The sequence below is a fragment of the Ambystoma mexicanum genome, chromosome 7p (genome assembly GCF_040938575.1).
Source record: "Ambystoma mexicanum isolate Mex_15411 chromosome 7p, UKY_AmexF1_1, whole genome shotgun sequence".
Taxonomy (NCBI): Eukaryota; Metazoa; Chordata; class Amphibia; order Caudata; family Ambystomatidae; genus Ambystoma; species Ambystoma mexicanum.
In genome coordinates, this window is record NC_090939.1 from 381,009,962 (window position 1) to 381,027,445 (window position 17,484).

The following is a 17,484-nucleotide window of genomic DNA, read 5'->3' on the forward strand; positions in this document are numbered from 1 at the left end:
ATTATGTGTTTTTGCAGAGCCTTCTCTCCAGCCTTCCATCTTGGTGCATATAATCACCAATGCTTTCTCTCTATTTCAGATATATCCAGGCCGAAGAAGAGAGAGAGAGAGAGAGCAGAGAAGAGAAAATCAGAAAAAACAAGATCACAGATCTTACCAGACAGGCAGAGGTAGACCAACCCAGAGCAGCCCACCTGAGGACAAAGCATCCTGGTGTAGACATCCAACCAGAGATTACTGGAACAAATAAGAGAGGCCTGAGAGAAGACTAGTCAGTGGAGAAGGATCCAAGTTAGTACAAGTGGGTTACCAAATTTCCTTGGAGAAAGTACCTTCCAACAGTGGAGAGAGCCCACTAGCTCAGTGTGCTCTATCCCACTTCACACTCCTGTACTTGGGATTGCATCACAATTAGCAGAAAACCAGACCAACAAAAGATGCAAAACCACCTATTTGATCCGGGTCAAAGGCATTCCAAACATCAGCTGCCAAAACCAGTAAACTCTGGCTGCCTTACAGGGTGCGACAGCCTAAAGGCGCGAACCACCTGTGGTTCCCCTGTGCATCCTACAAAAGCTTGGCATGGGATAATATGGCCTCTTCTTGTTTCGGGAAACTTGATTACCTGCTGATGGCTATCACATATTATGTAGAGACGCAAGAAAGGGTAGCAAGTGTAGGCGTGAGGAGATCTGCAAATGGTCTAAAAGAAATTCGATAAGTTAGAGGAATACTTTCTGGGAAACAGTCATGAGAGTGTATTATGTTGTGTCTTAACAGTGCAGTCACGGGATATGGAAATGATTGCTCTAATCATTAACATCTATGATCCACCACACCAAGTGCTTTGTATACAGATGATATAATGTGCTACATTACTGATATTAGTAATAACTGGACTGTGGTGAATCGAAAGACTATAGTAGTAATAGGATCAGACTTAAATGAGTAATGTAAAGTGCACAATTTTGATGCAGGCCCCTATTGGGAAGATTCTACTAATGGTTCATCTGATCTGCATCCCTCTGGCCAAGTCATTCAGGGTACTTGTTAGGCAGAGTTTATGTTTTCACACAATTTAATTAAAGGCATGGTCTAGTAAAATGTTTTATTGTCCCTACGGGTCGGCCATGTTTTTTTAAGCCTAAGTGGCTCGATTTTAGAAAACTTTCCTATCGATCTTACCCGAGTTTTCATCCATAAAACGCACGCGAAAACAGGCACCAGGGAGCTGCCATTTTGTGATAATCCTATCATTTCCCCCATCGCCCTGGCTGACCTGCTTTTGCGGCACTAAATCATATTCCCCGCCCCTGAGCCTGTCATCAGCAGACTCGTACCGCCCATTTCCCAACGCCAAAGCACGTCTTGTGTCAACATTCGCTGCGCTTCAGCTAATGACGTGTCACCATGGAAGTGGCAGGACGCCTCTTTCCTCAATAAGTATAAACAGACCATTTCACAATGCACAGCAGCAGATTTTCGATTCCATTCCTCTCTCTGTGTTACTTAGAGTATTTTGTGACTCGTTTCTGTGCTCTGGTCAGCTACCTTCGCTGCTTGTAGCCCGTGTGAACACCTGTACCATCTCGGTAAATTATTTTACTTTGTTTACCACACAATGGATACAATAATGCCCTACATGTACGAGCCAGAGTATACCGAGGAGGAACTACTGGAAAGGGGAGCATGCGAAAACGATGGGGATTCGGACGGCAGTTGGCAGGACGAATCAACAGATGAAGAGCCTGGGCCTAGTCGCATGGACGGCGTCTCCACCTGGTGCACATGCAATCGGTGCGAGCTAATGCCAACCGAGGAGGAGATCTGCTGCTGCCGAGAAAACTCGGGATGCCTGGCCTACATTTCGGAAGGCTAGCCACGACCGCAATGCATCACCGAGCTGCCAGACTTCAGGACAGCCTGCCTCACACGGGCCGTGTTGACAATAATGATGGTGCTTATGCACAAACTTCGCGCAACTGTTCGTCCTCGTAATCCGAGTAACGAGTAAGTATACTCTGCTTGTCATGCCACTCCTATTTCATGTTCTTCTACTATATCCAAAATTACATCTGCATATCATTGTAACGCATGTAAGTCGTTCAATAGTGTGCATTGTCTAGATAGCATTTGTCCGTGCAGAATGCCATTAGTTACAAGAATTGTCATTGACAACAAACGTTTATTAAACTTATCTTGGTCATTCCTTTTCACAGGTGGTACAGGCTGGGGGCCTATCGTTCCTTTACATGGTGGCTTCACGGGAGGCTTGGACACAGCGTTCGAAGAGTGATACCCGCCTGTGCCGTTCGTGCCATAAGGGAAATATTCCCGAGTGACAGCGGTCAGTACAGGGGATTTTCTCTCGCTGTGCTGCAACCTGAACTGTACAATGTGTAAACTTTTGTATTTTTGTGTCATCAAAATAAGCTACAAAATAAAACACCACATATGTTTTAACAACGGTTGTTTCGATTTTTTAAATCAATCAAGTGTGTCTCCATGCAAGGATGGACGTCAGACACCTGTGCTCGGAATGGGTGAAATTCAGGTCGCTGTGAAGCAGGATGGTCACTATCTAAGCTAACCAAATATATTATCAATAATGCATGCCCTAAATAACACTTGTTTAAAGTCTTTCAGTAGGTTATGTCTCTATAAAAGTCACACATATATCTATACTAACAATTACCATTGGATTATACAGGGCTTAGGGTCTTGACCACTATAATACACCGGTTGAAGTGTGGGTCTGTGCTCACAAGAATCTCCGGTATGTGGCATTTGTTATTGATAAGCAACGATATACTATCAAAGGCGGTTCGCGCCAGTGGATGAGCGCTGGCATGGGGGGCTGTCAGGGGCGCGAAAGGCCAAGGTGCCAAACTGCATGTACACTTCAAAAGGTATCCCATGCCAAGGGGCCATTGCTCACATGGCCTCCTCAGACCCCGTGTCTCCAGCCAGGCCTCCCCTTGAAGCAGGCCGCCTCCCTGCAATCCACATAAGTGTGTCTTCATTCAGCAGTCTTCCTGTGCCTTATCTGCACGCCCCAGGCCCACCCATCCATCCCACCCCCTCTATCAAAGGAGGTTCGCACCCAGGGATGCGCGCCGTCAGGGGCGCGAAAGGCCAAGGTGCCAAACTGCATGTACACTTCAAAAGGTACCCCATGCCAAGGGGCCATTGCTCACATGGCCTCCTCAGACCCCGTGTCTCCAGCCAGGCCTCCCCTTGAAGCAGGCCGCCCCCCTGCAATCCACATAAGTGTGTCTCCATTCAGCAGTCTTCCTGTGCCTTATCTGCACGCCCCAGGCCCATCCATCCCACCCCTCTCTATCAAAGGTGGTTCACACCCAGGGATGAGCGCTGGCATGGGGGGCTGTCACGGGCGTGAAAGGCCAAGGTGCCAAACTGCATGTACACTTCAAAAGGTATCCCATGCCAAGGGGCCATTGCTCACATGGCCTCCTCAGACCCCGTGTCTCCAGCCAGGCCTCCCCTTGAAGCAGGCTGCCCCCCCTGCAATCCACATAAGTGTGTCTCCATTCAGCAGTCTTCCTGTGCCTTATCTGCACGCCCCAGGCCCACCCATCCATACCACCCCCTCTATCAAAGGCGGTTCGCACCCGGGGATGCGCGCTGTCAGGGGCGCGAAAGGCCAAGGTGCCAAACTGCATGTACACTTCAAAAGGTATCCCATGCCAAGGGGCCATTGCTCACATGGCCTCCTCAGACCTTGTGTCTCCAGCCAGGCCTCCCCTTGAACAGGCCGCCCCCCTGCAATCCACATAAGTGTGTCTCCATTCAGCAGTCTTCCTGTGCCTTATCTGCACGCCCCAGGCCCATCCATCCCACCCCCTCTATCAAAGGCGGTTCACACCCGGTGATGAGCGCTGGCATGGGGGGCTGTCACAGGCGCAAAAGGCCAAGGTGCCAAACTGCATGTACAATTCAAAAGGTATCCCATGCCAAGGGGCCATTGCTCACATGGCCTCCTCAGACCCCGTGTCTCCAGCCAGGCCTCCCCTTGAAGCAGGCCGCCCCCCTGCAATCCACATAAGTGTGTCTCCATTCAGCAGTCTTCCTGTGCCTTATCTGCACGCCCCAGGCCCATCCATCCCACCCCCCTCTATCAAAGGCGGTTCGCACCCGGGGATGAGCGCTGGCATGAGGGGCTTTGACGGGCGCAAACGGCCAAGGTGCCAAACAGCATGTACACTTGAAAAGGTATCCCACGCCCAGGGGCCATCGCTCACATGGCCTCCTCAGACCCCGTGTCTCCAGCTAGGCCTCCCCTTCAAGCAGGCTGCCCCCCTAAGACCACGACATACATACGTCATTCATTCACAAACACACCCCTGTTTCTAATACTTTATAAACCACTTGATATGTCTCATGAGAACATCTTTGTGCTTTGCAAGTCAACTCCTGAACGTGTTACCTGGCAACCACTGAGATCTACGCTAATCTGCTCGTCGTCGTGCTATCCGTGAACTTCTGTGACCGCTTAGAGCAAACCCATCAGTGTGCTACCAGTGGCCACCCACCTATTCTCCTGCAATATACTGCTCTGCTTGCTGAGTCCAACTGTTTGTTGGTCAAGGTAAGGCCATGTATCCTAGTCATATTTCGCAGATTTTTAAATTTCTATCTATTTGTGAGTAGAGTACACAATAGTGCTATGTTCGTTGGTCTCATTGCTATTGACTTGAGTTTCCATTGCTATGCTATCAATAGATCTATTTATTTTCATCTGTGTCTATTGTCATCGAATTGCATCCTTCGGGGGTCCAGTCTATAATGTAAGCATGTTTCCTTCTAGTGCAAGACAGAACATCCAAGGGACGAGTCACATGTTCAGATTTTAGTCACATCATTTATACATTTCTGCAACTTATGCAAATACTAAGCCGCACATAATGAACTGGTATAGTTCCTGCGACCAAAACAAACCTTGCATTGATCATTGTATGATTCATTTACTTTTGTATCAAATCTTTATTCTTGAAGATTGTATAATAATGTCGATATTTACTTTTCAGATTTATCAACAATGCCTGCTTGTTCGATTAGCGGTTGCCCTTCGAAGACCCATGCGAAATCTGAAGGCACTACAATGCATGTATTCCCAAAAACTGTTGATTGAATAAGAGAATGGGCCAGACATTGCGGATATCCACTGGATGAGCTGGAAAGTAGAGTCCAACAAGGCTTACAGGACAAGAGGGGTGATCGATACCGCATCTGCAGCCGGCACTTTTCCTTGGACAACAAAGAAGAATAAACGGCGAACGACACGGAAATTGCTCGAAAACGCTATTCCCACTCTATTCGTCCACATTCCGCCACCGGTGAGTCAAGTGTCCGGATTTAGCTTTAGGCCTTGCGGTAGTGTGTAGGTAGCCGAATGGATTAATTGATATTGTAGGTGTTCTATCCCTTGTAATAATTTCGATATTGATATGAGTGTATAGTTTTTTGAATAATGACATTTATCAATATATTATTTTTCTATTTCATAACCCACAAACGCAATGTATATATATGGGAACAGGGAACTGTGCTGTATTGAGCATTTTTCAAGTATTCTGTCGCCTTACATGGCTATTTTTAATATTGGCATCATTATCAATCATTAATTTACCTTTACAACTTCTTGACTATCCCTTGGATCTGAAGCAAGAACATTCTACATCCTCGACGTGGTCGCAGTTATCAACCACTTCTAGCGCGTATCAGGTAATCTTACTAGGATAATGCGCTACAGACTTGTTTTATGCATGTCAAGTAATAGTTTTATTCTATCGTGTAATTATTTTACCGAATGTTTTGTTAGTGCTTTCCAATTGATATACACCTTAGTTATCGTCCACTGGTGTTGGTTTTCAGTTATAATTAGTGTTATCCATACTAATGCAAGTACTGTCATTCAGGGAGATGCTGAAGAATCCGCCACATCTACAACATTTCTAGATGTTCTTCACCAGCAGGAGGTAAGGATACTGACAGCTCCATCGAGCGTCATCATCAGAGCTGGAATTCTTGTCGTTTGATTGTTCTACACAATGTTTCATTCGTGGTTAGCCGTTGATATGTACCTGTGCTGTCGACCCCAGGTGTGTGTTATGTTTTCACTATTGTAATCCTCACTAATGCAAGTACTATGTTTCAAGCAGTTGATGGAGCGTCAACCCCTGCACTTGATGCAGAGCCTGACATTCAAGTAATTCCAGGGGAAGTGGAAGCGGGACCATGCATATACCAATCAGCGCAACAGCTTTCGGAAGTGCGCACTACATTTGCAACATCCATAGATATTCTTCAGCAGCACGAGGTATGGATACTGACAGCTCCATCATGCGTGATCATATAACGTGATTCCATTTGCTATACTTTCTTCCCTATTAACGCAAGTGCTGTGTTTCAGGGAGACGACGAAGCTTCCACTACAATCACAACATCCAATTTAGATGATGCAGATGTAAAGGAATCAGAGAAATAAGTCGATGAAATCTGCATACTTAAATTTTCCTTGATTGTTTTAGACAATACATCATTTGTGGTTATCTCTTTATATGTACCTGTGCCGTCGACCCAAAGTGTGTGTTATGTTTCCAACATTGAAAAGCATACTAATGCAAGTACTGTGTTTCAGGGAGATGCGGATGCCTCCTCTCCAATACAACCATTCATGGCAGTCCATGCAGAGCCAGAGGTATGGATACTGACAGCTCCATCGAAATAGATCATCACTGGCCGAATCCTTGTCGTTTGATTGTTGCACACAATGTTTAAATCGTGTTTGGCTATTGAGATGTACCCGTGTGTTCGTCAATATTTTGATAGATAGTAATGAAAGTACTATGTTTCAGGGAGACGATGGAGCCTCATTCCGTGCTGTCTAAGCGGAAACAGAAAATATAGTCGTTGCAGCGCAAGAGGAAGGGAGGACATGCGGAAACGAATCGGAGCTACAGCGTGCAGATGTTGAAGGTCGAGTCAAAAAAGTTGCAAAGAAAAAAAACAAAAAAAGGTTAGTTACAAACAGTTCATAACTTTAAAAAAATGTTTGTGCTGGGGACTATTTTATGTTTTTTCCAGTCAATTGGACTACACTTTATCTTGTGTTTAAACTGAACATCCCTTTTCCAATCTCTCCTCCAGTTACCCGTGGGTGTCAGAGCTATACATACACAGACAGTGAAACGAATGAGAGATGTTGCTTGCCAGACCATGTACACTATGGAGGAACTATTAATTGAGGCGAGGCGTGTTCAGGCTCGAGATGCTCATGTCCAATGGCCAGAACATGAATTAACTGTGTTTGGAGACTACAGCAAAGTTGCATTGGACCATAGCTACAGTGCGACCGTACCACCACAAGAAGATGTTATTGAATGTATTGAAGATAGCTCTGAAGTAGTTGCAGATCAATTCACACAATCTACACCCGCCAAAAATTTGCCACCCAAAAACCTGTCGACGTTGTTGTGTTCTCCCATCAATGTTGAAGTAATAGATGTCGAAATGACAGAGAATGAACCAGCCGCAGCATCCATGGACGCATCAGAACTTGATATCAGCGATATTACTTTCCAATGTGTTGAAATCTCCACAACGTCACAGGCCAAAACAACGTTGACGCAGGAAGACAGTCTAATGAAAGAGAGCAAATACATTGTATTCGACAGTTGTTTGATGGAAATTATAAGTATGCTGAAATGTGTGCATTCCATTAGAGGGAAAGTATGTGGGAAGCCATTGATTAATGTGACTCGTCAAATAAAAGGCAGTAACGTCAAAATAAATGCCGTCTGTAGATTAAATCATAGGTTCTCATGGTCTGCACAACCGATGCTGGGGAAACTGCCAGCAGGCAATCTACTGTGTGCAGCTGCATCACTTTTTAGTGGCTCCAGTTTTAGAAAGTTAGAGGCTTTCTTTCAGTTTGTGTGACTCCATTTCATTTCTAAAGCGCTGTACTACATATACCAACGTGATTATCTGTTTCCAGCCATTAGTGATGCTTGGAAAATTGAACAATTGTCTCTAGCAAGTACATTCGAAGGCAAACGATTCAGGCTAGCCGGCGATGGACAGTGTGACAGCCCTGGATTTTCTGCCAAGTACTGCACCTACCACTTTCAGGACATGGATAGTAAGAAAATTGTGAGTTCGGTGGTCGTGCAGGTAACACAATGTACATCGTCAGTGGCCATGGAGAAACTAGGATTTATAAAATCAGTGGAATATCTACAATCAAGGGGAATGCACATCGACCTCATAGCCACGGACAGACACGTTTCAATTGCCAAGACAATGAGAGAGCAGTTCCCACATATTAATCATCAATTTGACGTATGGCATCTTGCTAAATCAATCAGTAAGAAAATCTCGGCTGCAGGAAAAAAAAGGTTTTGAAAGTATTTTGCAGTGGTCCCATTCTATCACCAACCATCTTTGGTGGAGCTCAAAAACTTGTGAAGGGTCAGTGGAAATACTACTTGAAAAATGGCGGTCACTGATGCACCACTGTAACAACGTTCACCCCTGGACAGCAAATCAACATTTCCACCAATGTGAACATGGCCCTTTGTCCCCAGAGGAGGCATGGAAGAAGAAGTGGTTGATTTCATCTTCACCGACACAAAGCCATTGAGAAGATTGTTTTCGACAAAACTCTATCAAGAGATTTGAGAGGACTGACAGAATTCTGTCACACAGGAGATTTGGAGGTGTTCCACAATATGTGCCTAAAGTACAGGCCAAAGCACTTGCATTTTAGCTTTCGGGGCATGAAACATCGCACTCTACTAGCGGTCTTGGCCCATAACAGCAATGTCGGACGTGAACAATCTAGGACTAGGGGTAAAGTAAGGATGCCTCGCTACACTAAGGTGTTTTCAAAACGAAGTAAGCAATGGGTGATCAAACCAGTCTTTGATGAAATGCAGTTCGACTTTGGGAAAGGCCTTATTGTTGCTGTGTTAGAGAAGTACAGATATGGAATTGTGGACGTTTCTGTGCAGAGCAGTGATCCATTGCCACCGAACATTGCGACTGTGCCATGCCCACCCGAAGCACAGCTGGTTGTGAAGTACAAATCCCGGTTTAAATAATTGCAATACAATTGTCTTTTTGTAAATAAATGTTATTGTACAGTGTACCTGTAACCCTAACACCTACCTTCACCATCATGGGTGGCGAACAAGCTGGGTGTCATCTTTGAATTCTCTATATTCACCTCATATATGTGTATGCATATATTTTTCTCATGTCTCATCTCATGTAACTGTAAATGCTGCGCACTGTTGCACACTGTTAACGGAGGGAAGGCTTGCGTATTGCAAATAATAAAACAAACAAACAAACAATAAATCTCACTTTTAACTCAACTCCTGTGGTACGTTATACTTTCCCTGACCTTCCGCCAAAAATTAAATGTCTCAATTTGGGCTGCAAAGCTCGCAGACAACGGGGACAAAATTGGGGCACTTAGAACGCGCCAAGCGGGCCGTGGCATTTGGGAAAGAAGCCAGTTTGCATTTGCACATTGAGGCGCACTACATAGAGGGATTCTAAACTTCAAGTTCTCACAGATGCCTATACTATGTGATGTTGCAAATAAAGAATGCGAAGGACAGCGGCTTTGATTTTCAGCTCGCGCCCAGATGAGGCCCACAAGTCGCACTGGAAGTATAAGGGTCTATTGTTTTTTGACCTTGAGACAGGGACCATGCCGAAAGAACTACATTCGAAGGGGGTGCGCAATAACGTAAGAGACGATAAGGCAGAAAATTCAGAAACTAGACCGAGTTTCATTTTAGTTCAGTGTACGAAAAATCGTTGTCAAGAGCACGGTCCATTTTACAGACTGCATTACGAAGAGACACAATGGAAATTTCAAATATAATGTAAGTAAATCTTTACACGCTTTTATACCGGAATGAAGATTTAATGAATGGATGCATGAATAAATGAATGAATGAAGAGCTAGGAAAAGCAAGGAAAACGTGTTCGTAGTGGGCACATGGGCATGCAGGTCCACTGGTCTCACCGATCTCGGTCCTTGGCCCAGCCACTTTTCCCTGCACTGCCTACCTGCACTACGGGACTGTCTCTGTATCCTTCAGCCCCTTCTCCCGGCATTTACCTTGCACTTGCCACCAGCTGGCCCTATTATTTAATTTGTATTCAACTAACCATGTACAGCACTTTTACCCCCTCCCCCCTTCCCCATGCGCGATCAGAAAGACACCTGGCCTAGTAGGATCGTTGTCTGTCTGCCCTTGTTCCCCACCTGCCTCGTCGCGCCTTGAAACACTTGAGTATAGGCGCGTTACAAATGCCATATCATATATCATATCATTCCTCACGCATGTAGACCAACTGTCGTTTATCATTGTGTGTTGGCCTCGATTTATTTCGTTACTTTTCGCATTGATTTTAGAGCCGAACATACTCCATTGAACTATCCTTGCAAGCAAATAGTTTCTGATCGGCTGTAATAAATAAAATGAGTAATATTAATGAAGATCGGCTGGCGAGACTAATTATAATTTTTTTGTTTTCATAACAGGTATTTGCTCCCCTTCTGCTACTGCCATCGGTTTGAGACACCAGCAGATGGCTTTTACAGTAGACACCTGCAGCTTCGAGTGAACAACTGGAGCACACTGACAATTTTATGGGACGATCGCCAAGGGCCCAAATGCCCTTACGCTGTACTAGTGGCTAGAAGCAACATATCAACCTTTACGATGGACTAGTGCCTAGTTGATGGACAGCCTTGCGGTTCACCGTGCTTCCAAAGTGCTTCTTTTACCGAAAAGCAACACCCTGTGTACCATGGCGGATACAGATAAAAGAAAATAAATGGCTTTCGGAGTTCATATGGCAATTGCTGAATATTCTCTAAACATTTAATGTCAAATAAATGTACTTTACCAAATGTACCGTGTTGCTGTTTGATTTTAAAGTACAGTTTCATATTTTGAATTGTGGTGCGCTGTGTTGTGAGATGGTCTGTGTTGGTTTCCAGGTTCTGTGTGGAGTTGCGTAGAAGACGACTGGGGGCGCGTTTGCCTACGCAGCACAGTAACGTCACGGAGAGAGGCGGGGAATATGAATGGATAATGTCAGGCTCAGGGGCGGGGGAATTGATTTAGTGCCGCAGAAGCAGGTCAGCCAGGGCGATGGGGCAAGTGATAGGATTATCACAAAATGGCGGCTCCCTCGTGCCTGTTTTCGCGTGCGTTTAATGGACAAAAACTCGGGTAAGGTCCATAGGAAATTTTCTAAAATCGAGCCACTTAGGCTTAAAAAAACATGGCCGACCCGTAGGGACAATAACATTTTTTACTAGACCATGCCTTTAATGTTAGTAATTTTTGGTATTATGAATAGAAAAAGATTGGAAGAGAGCAAATACATCTAGTACTATCAATTATATTTACATCAGTGAAAGTTTGATGGAAAAAGTCACCAATTTCAACATTGATTTTAATGGACTTAGTGATAATGCTGCTTTATCTCTTTATCATTCTAGTTTTGATTAAATTCACAAGAAAACAGTGCAATAAATCCCATTACAATACATCTCATTACTCAGTGCCTTGATAATTCATAAGATCAGTTCAGTACTACAGTTCACTAACATAATTCATTACGACAATTCTTTGATAGACTTCAGTAACACAATTCATTAACACAATTCGTTAACGCCGCAGCCCCCCCAAGCCCGAGCAAGTTCCTGCAGTCTTATCCAAATCAGTGGCTCTGCAATGACGTCCTTGCGTAGTCCCTGTTCCTTACTCGTGCAGCTCTCCCTCATTCCAAGCCCTCCCTTGGAGGGGATTACAGTCCTTCCTCATCCCCCATTACTTTCCTTCTTGCTGTACTTCAAATTTGATGTATGGTTACTATTGGGCCAATATGAGTATTGGTAGCGGGGTGTGGCGCTCTTTCCAAAAACATTTTATCAAGGATTTAGATATTCATTGAAAAAGGTTCCAAATAAGAAATAATGAACAAAAACGAACACAAAGTAATAAAGAGTAAACTTTAAAACAACACAACCTCGACATAGGAAAATCTGAACCTTGGTTAGCTCCTATTAGCATTCATCCAACGCATCCTCAGTTAGCTATTTTAGCTGGGTACCCAGCCTTGCCTACCTCTCCACATAGTTACCCCTTTTCTTGTCTACCTGACACTCTACACCATCCACTGTAGCTGATCTCCCTCATATTACCCTCCCTTCCCTAGGTGCCTTGTAGGAATTAGTCCCAGGTTAACTGGCAATCCGTCTCTCTGCCTCTCGCCCTATGTATCAGTGGCTCATATGAAGCTACTTTAATCATCTCATGTTCCCATGTACTCATTTCTGGGGATGAGTCAGATTTCCAAAGTCTCAAGATGATCTATTTTGTCACCATTAGTGCTGTGTTCAGCCATATCTTATCTGCCCTGGCTATGCTCAACATTTCTGACATGTAAGATGTACATTTTCAGGATCGTTAGGCCACCCCATCCCTATGTGTTTTGGATCACCTCCTAGATTTTTGACCAGTGTTGTTGCACTTTCGGGCAAAACCAGAGGATGTGCACTAAGTCTCCCATGTCTCATTACCTCTCCAACATTAGTGTTCTGTGTGAGTCGGGCAGCCCCAAGCCCATCTGCTGTCCATTACGGTGTGCAGTGAAAAAGTCAAAAACATTATGTTGAAAGTCATAATGACAACAACAAAAAAATGTCAAAAAAAATAAAAATTTAAAATGATTTTTTTTTATTTATATGTTTTTTTGGGTTCCACAACTAACAAAAAAAATGAGAAAAGGGGGATTGGGGAAACCCCCCATTTCGAACAAAAAACAAACAAAAATAGACATTCGAAATTTTTTGTTTCGACTTTTTTTTCGACATTATGACTTTTGACATAATTTAATTCGGTAATATCACTATAAACCGTCCAGTACTAACCTTGTGGTATTTTATATTGCATTAGCTTAAGTCTCGTCTCAGTAACTCCTTTCCCAAAGTTCTGGAAAATGATGTGTGTTGTGTCTTCTGAGAATTGCTCTCCTAGGAGATTTTGCCAATGTTCACAATTCCCATTTTGTTCTGATTCGTAGATAATATGTCTATTAGAGTAGTGTAAATCTTGCCCACTAGCCCCTTGCCATGATTCCACCTTTTCAATAAAGCGGTGATCTGTGAGCTATTAATCACTACATGTTGCTCTTTAATGATCCTCTGCAAACACTGTGACATCTACCTATGTCTCCACTCCTCATTCACCATCAGCCCCCACCGGTCTCTAACGTCACCAAAGGTGATACAGTGGTCCCCAAGTAGAATGTCTCTCACTTGTTGTAAACCTGCATTAGCCCATCTGCTAAAATAGACTTGTCCTGTTCCTATTTTTATCTTGTTATTGTGCCAAGTAGGTGCCTCCAAATGACAATGTTCATTCACCTTAAGCGATTCATGGACCCTCTCCCATGCTAAGATGTTTGTGCCTAGTATTGGATGAGTTTTATCCTCTCAATCTGCTACAATAATTATCATCAGACAACCCTTCTGAGAAATGTTCGGGTACCACCCCTCCCTAGCCGGCCACTGTGCATCTGCCCAAAAGTATAATGCCACTTGCGAGAGCTGCTGAGCAATATAGTACATCACTATTTGAGGCAACCTAAGCCCATCTGCCTGCGCTAGCGCATATAGCTTCACTGCTTTCAATCATGGTCTTTGGCTTCCCTAAACAAATTATTTAATTGCCTGAATTATCTTTTTCATCAGCACACTCAGCAATTTCAGGGGCAGCATGCTGAAGATGCAATTCAGTCCGGCAGTCTTCACCATTTCACCTTTCTGAGCCCTCCCCTTGATGGACAGATTCAGTGAGGACCACCTTACGAACTCCAACTGTGCCTTCACCCATGCTGGTTCCATGTTATCCTTAATCATATTTGTCAAACCCTTGTCTAAGTGTAGTCCCAGATATTTGAGATGCACATTCATCCAGTTCAGTTGGGTCTCCTTGATACTATCTATTATTTAAGGGCATAGTTTTGCATTTATCCCAATTCTATATCCTGAGAAGGAAGAGAAAGCGCCTATCGTCCGCAACAATTCCTTCACAGAGGAATCTGGATCCACCATTGTTAACATAATGTCATCCATGTATAAAAGCACCTTCTGTTCCCCTATTGGTGCCTCAGTTCCTTTGATGGTAGAGTTCAACCTTATGGCCATGGATAGCCGTTCCAGTGCTAATATGAATAACAGGTGAGCGAGTGGGCACCCCTGCCTCGTTCCTCTGCTGATGCTGATACAAATTGACTCAGATTCGTGGCCATTTCCCTTCACTCTGGCACTTGGGCAGCTGTATAAGAGGCAGATTCTTTTTTTAACAAACTCTTGCCCCAATGCAGACCTTTCTAGGGTCCTGAACAGGCACTCACTCCACCCAGTCAAACGCTTTCTCAACGTTGAGCGAGAGAGCTATCTTTAATTCCACCTCTTCCCTTTCCTGCCACAATAAGTGCAGCAATATTTGAACATTAATTCTTGCTGACCTGCCGGGGATGAACCTTACTTTTGTTTGCTGAATCAGTTTTGAGATAACTTTTTTAAGTCTTATCGCTAAAACCTTAGCAAAAATCTTAATATCAGTATTGATTAGCAAAATTGACCGGCAATTACTACAGAAGGGGGGGTCCTACTTGATTTTTGAATCACTTATATTAATGCCTCATTAAATGCTGCACAGAGGTCCTCTGCTTCCCCTGCTTCAATAAACACCTGCACCGTCCTTCCTGGGATCCTTCTCATACTGTTGTGTTATTTCCCTCACCTCTTTCTACAACAGGGTCAGGGTGCCCTTATCTGCTTTCTTCTTCCTGGCAACCTTTTGAATTAATACCCCCTGAAGTATGCCTTCCTCACAGCCCAGAGAGGACCTACCGATGCACAGAGCCACCATTAAGATCAAAAAAGTAATCTATCAAGTCGACTATCTCTGCTTTATCACTTGGGCTTTTCAGCAGACTGACATTCAGTCTCCACCTTTTTAAGCCTTGTTGCTGCAAAGAGGTGTCCAGGGCCAGTATGACTGGTTCATGATCTCAGATGTCCCCCAGGAGTATTTCATCCCGCACTATCTGGGGTATTATTGGTCTCAACACCAAGTAGAAGTCTTTGGTTGATTGCATGCCATGGACACATGAGGTAAAGGTGTATTCTCTTGTTATTGGGTTGAATAGCCTCCATGAATCTTCCACTCCGTGGTCTTCCATTATTTGCTTTTAAATGTCCCTCTCTCTCATGTGTCCATCAATGTGTGTGTCCGACTTATCCAGAAATGGGGCTAGCATCAGGTTCCAGTCTCCACCCAACAACATATTATTTCTGGGCTTTTCATCCAGAGTCCTAGATAGGCGTGAAAGGAATGTATGCTTGTCAGCAGTGGGTGCGTAAAGTGAACCAACCACCAGTGTATTGTCCCCTATGTGCATCCTCATTGCCACCAGCCTTCCCTCCTCATCCGCCCACACCTTTCTAACCCTAGTAGCAAGGTTTTCCTAATATGAATGGCCACCTTGCATTTCTCCCCTTTCTCGCCAAAGCTATGGTACAACTTATCCACCCATCCCTGTGTAGCTTTTTTGCCTCTCCATTTAGCAGGTGTGTCTCTTGCAGAAGTGCTATATCAACGCCCCCTTCATGTTTCGGTATTGTAGTTTTTATTACATTTGATATGCTGATTAAGGCCATTGACATTCAGTGATATCACATTAAGAGTTCTATTCATCATTACGTCCCCTAAATGTATAATTTGTGAGGCTATTACTCAGGAAATTGTGCTTCTTAAACCTTACTGAGCTAGCTACTGGGACTCCAGTTAATACCACTGAAGAACCCATCAAATCTACAGTTTTTGTCCCATTAAGGTGCCTCATATTGAAGTCAGACAGTGACGCGTTTGCCTAGTAACTATGTACAATAAACCAAAAACTCTTGATCTCCATAATTCCCCATTCTACCCCTGCCCCTCCTCCTCCTAACCCATAATAGTGTCATGGAGATTCCATTACAGCTCTTACCCAAGATCCTCCCACTTCTTTAATTGTGTTAGGTGTGTATTGCCTGCCGTCCTGTCCTTCCCCCAAAATATACCTGTCTGGTCACATCATTCAACCCATTTGCCTACCCAAAGCAACATGAGTGTGTATACTTAAGTCTTACATATCCTTTCCCTCCTTCCACCCAACATTACACCTTCACTCTCCTTATACCCCTTCAGGGAGGTGATTTTATCAGAGACCTGGATTTTTCTCTTTGCCTCTCCAGTCCGGATACACTTTGTGCAGCGGTTCTGCCTGTGATTAATTCTTTTCTGCATGCGTGCTGCCTGTTTGGCATAATCATTCTCCTTCCGTCCTTAACTTCTTCATGTGAGCTCAACCTGCGTCTTGCCTCTCCGCAGTGTTCTAGATGTATTGTGTCCATTGGTAGAGTTTGCTGTTCCTGTATGAACTCCCACAGCGCCTCAGGTTCTCTAAATTCCATTGTCTTCTGATCTTTGGTTATCAGCATAGTAGCAGGATCTAAGAGTTCATATCATATGTCTAATTTTGTCAGTTCCCGACTAAGCGACATGAATCTTTTCCTGATTTATATTGTCTCCTTTGAGAAATCTAATGACATATATATCTTGGTGTTCTTCCCAAAGCGTTGAGCTCCCTTTTTTGACAAGCATCAGAATTTGTCGCACTTGCTGATATCTTAGAAATCATGCGATGATGGGTCGTGCTGAGTTCACGTTGGCAGCATTGTGCCTCCTACCCTATGTGCTCTTGGAATCTCTAGTGGTCTGACCAAGTCAATGTTCAATGCCAATGCGATCCATTTCTCCAGGAACGTCACTGGATCCCCTACTCCTACTTTTTCCAGGAAGCCAAAAAAGCATACCTTGCCGCACCTACTCAGATCTTCCAATTCATTTTGTGCCGCCTTCACTTATTCAAGTTGCGCCTGGAGTAAGAACACTTTGTCAGCAACCTCTTCTTCTCGCCCTACTTTCTCTTCTACCTCTGACAGCATATTACCAAATCTGCTCATGTCTGCTTTTACTGCTAACACCTCAGTGTGGTTGTCTCTCACCCTGGCATCTATGCCCTCAACAGAGTCATTTAGTTTTCACAAATTGCTGAAATATCAGATCTAATTTTGAGGATTCCATTTTTAACATGTTGTCCTCCATACAACCTTATTGTAATACTCTCTTATACACTCTAGAGCTTGTTCTTCTTTTCACCACTCTGTATGCAATGCCTGTGAGCACACTGCTTGCTCATTATGCGACCAGGTCTCTTTGCTTCCACTGTGGTGTGCTCATCAAAGACTGCCTGCTCTATTCAGCAACGACTGGTATATTTCCTTTGGATTAACCAGTTTCTCTGCAACTCTCT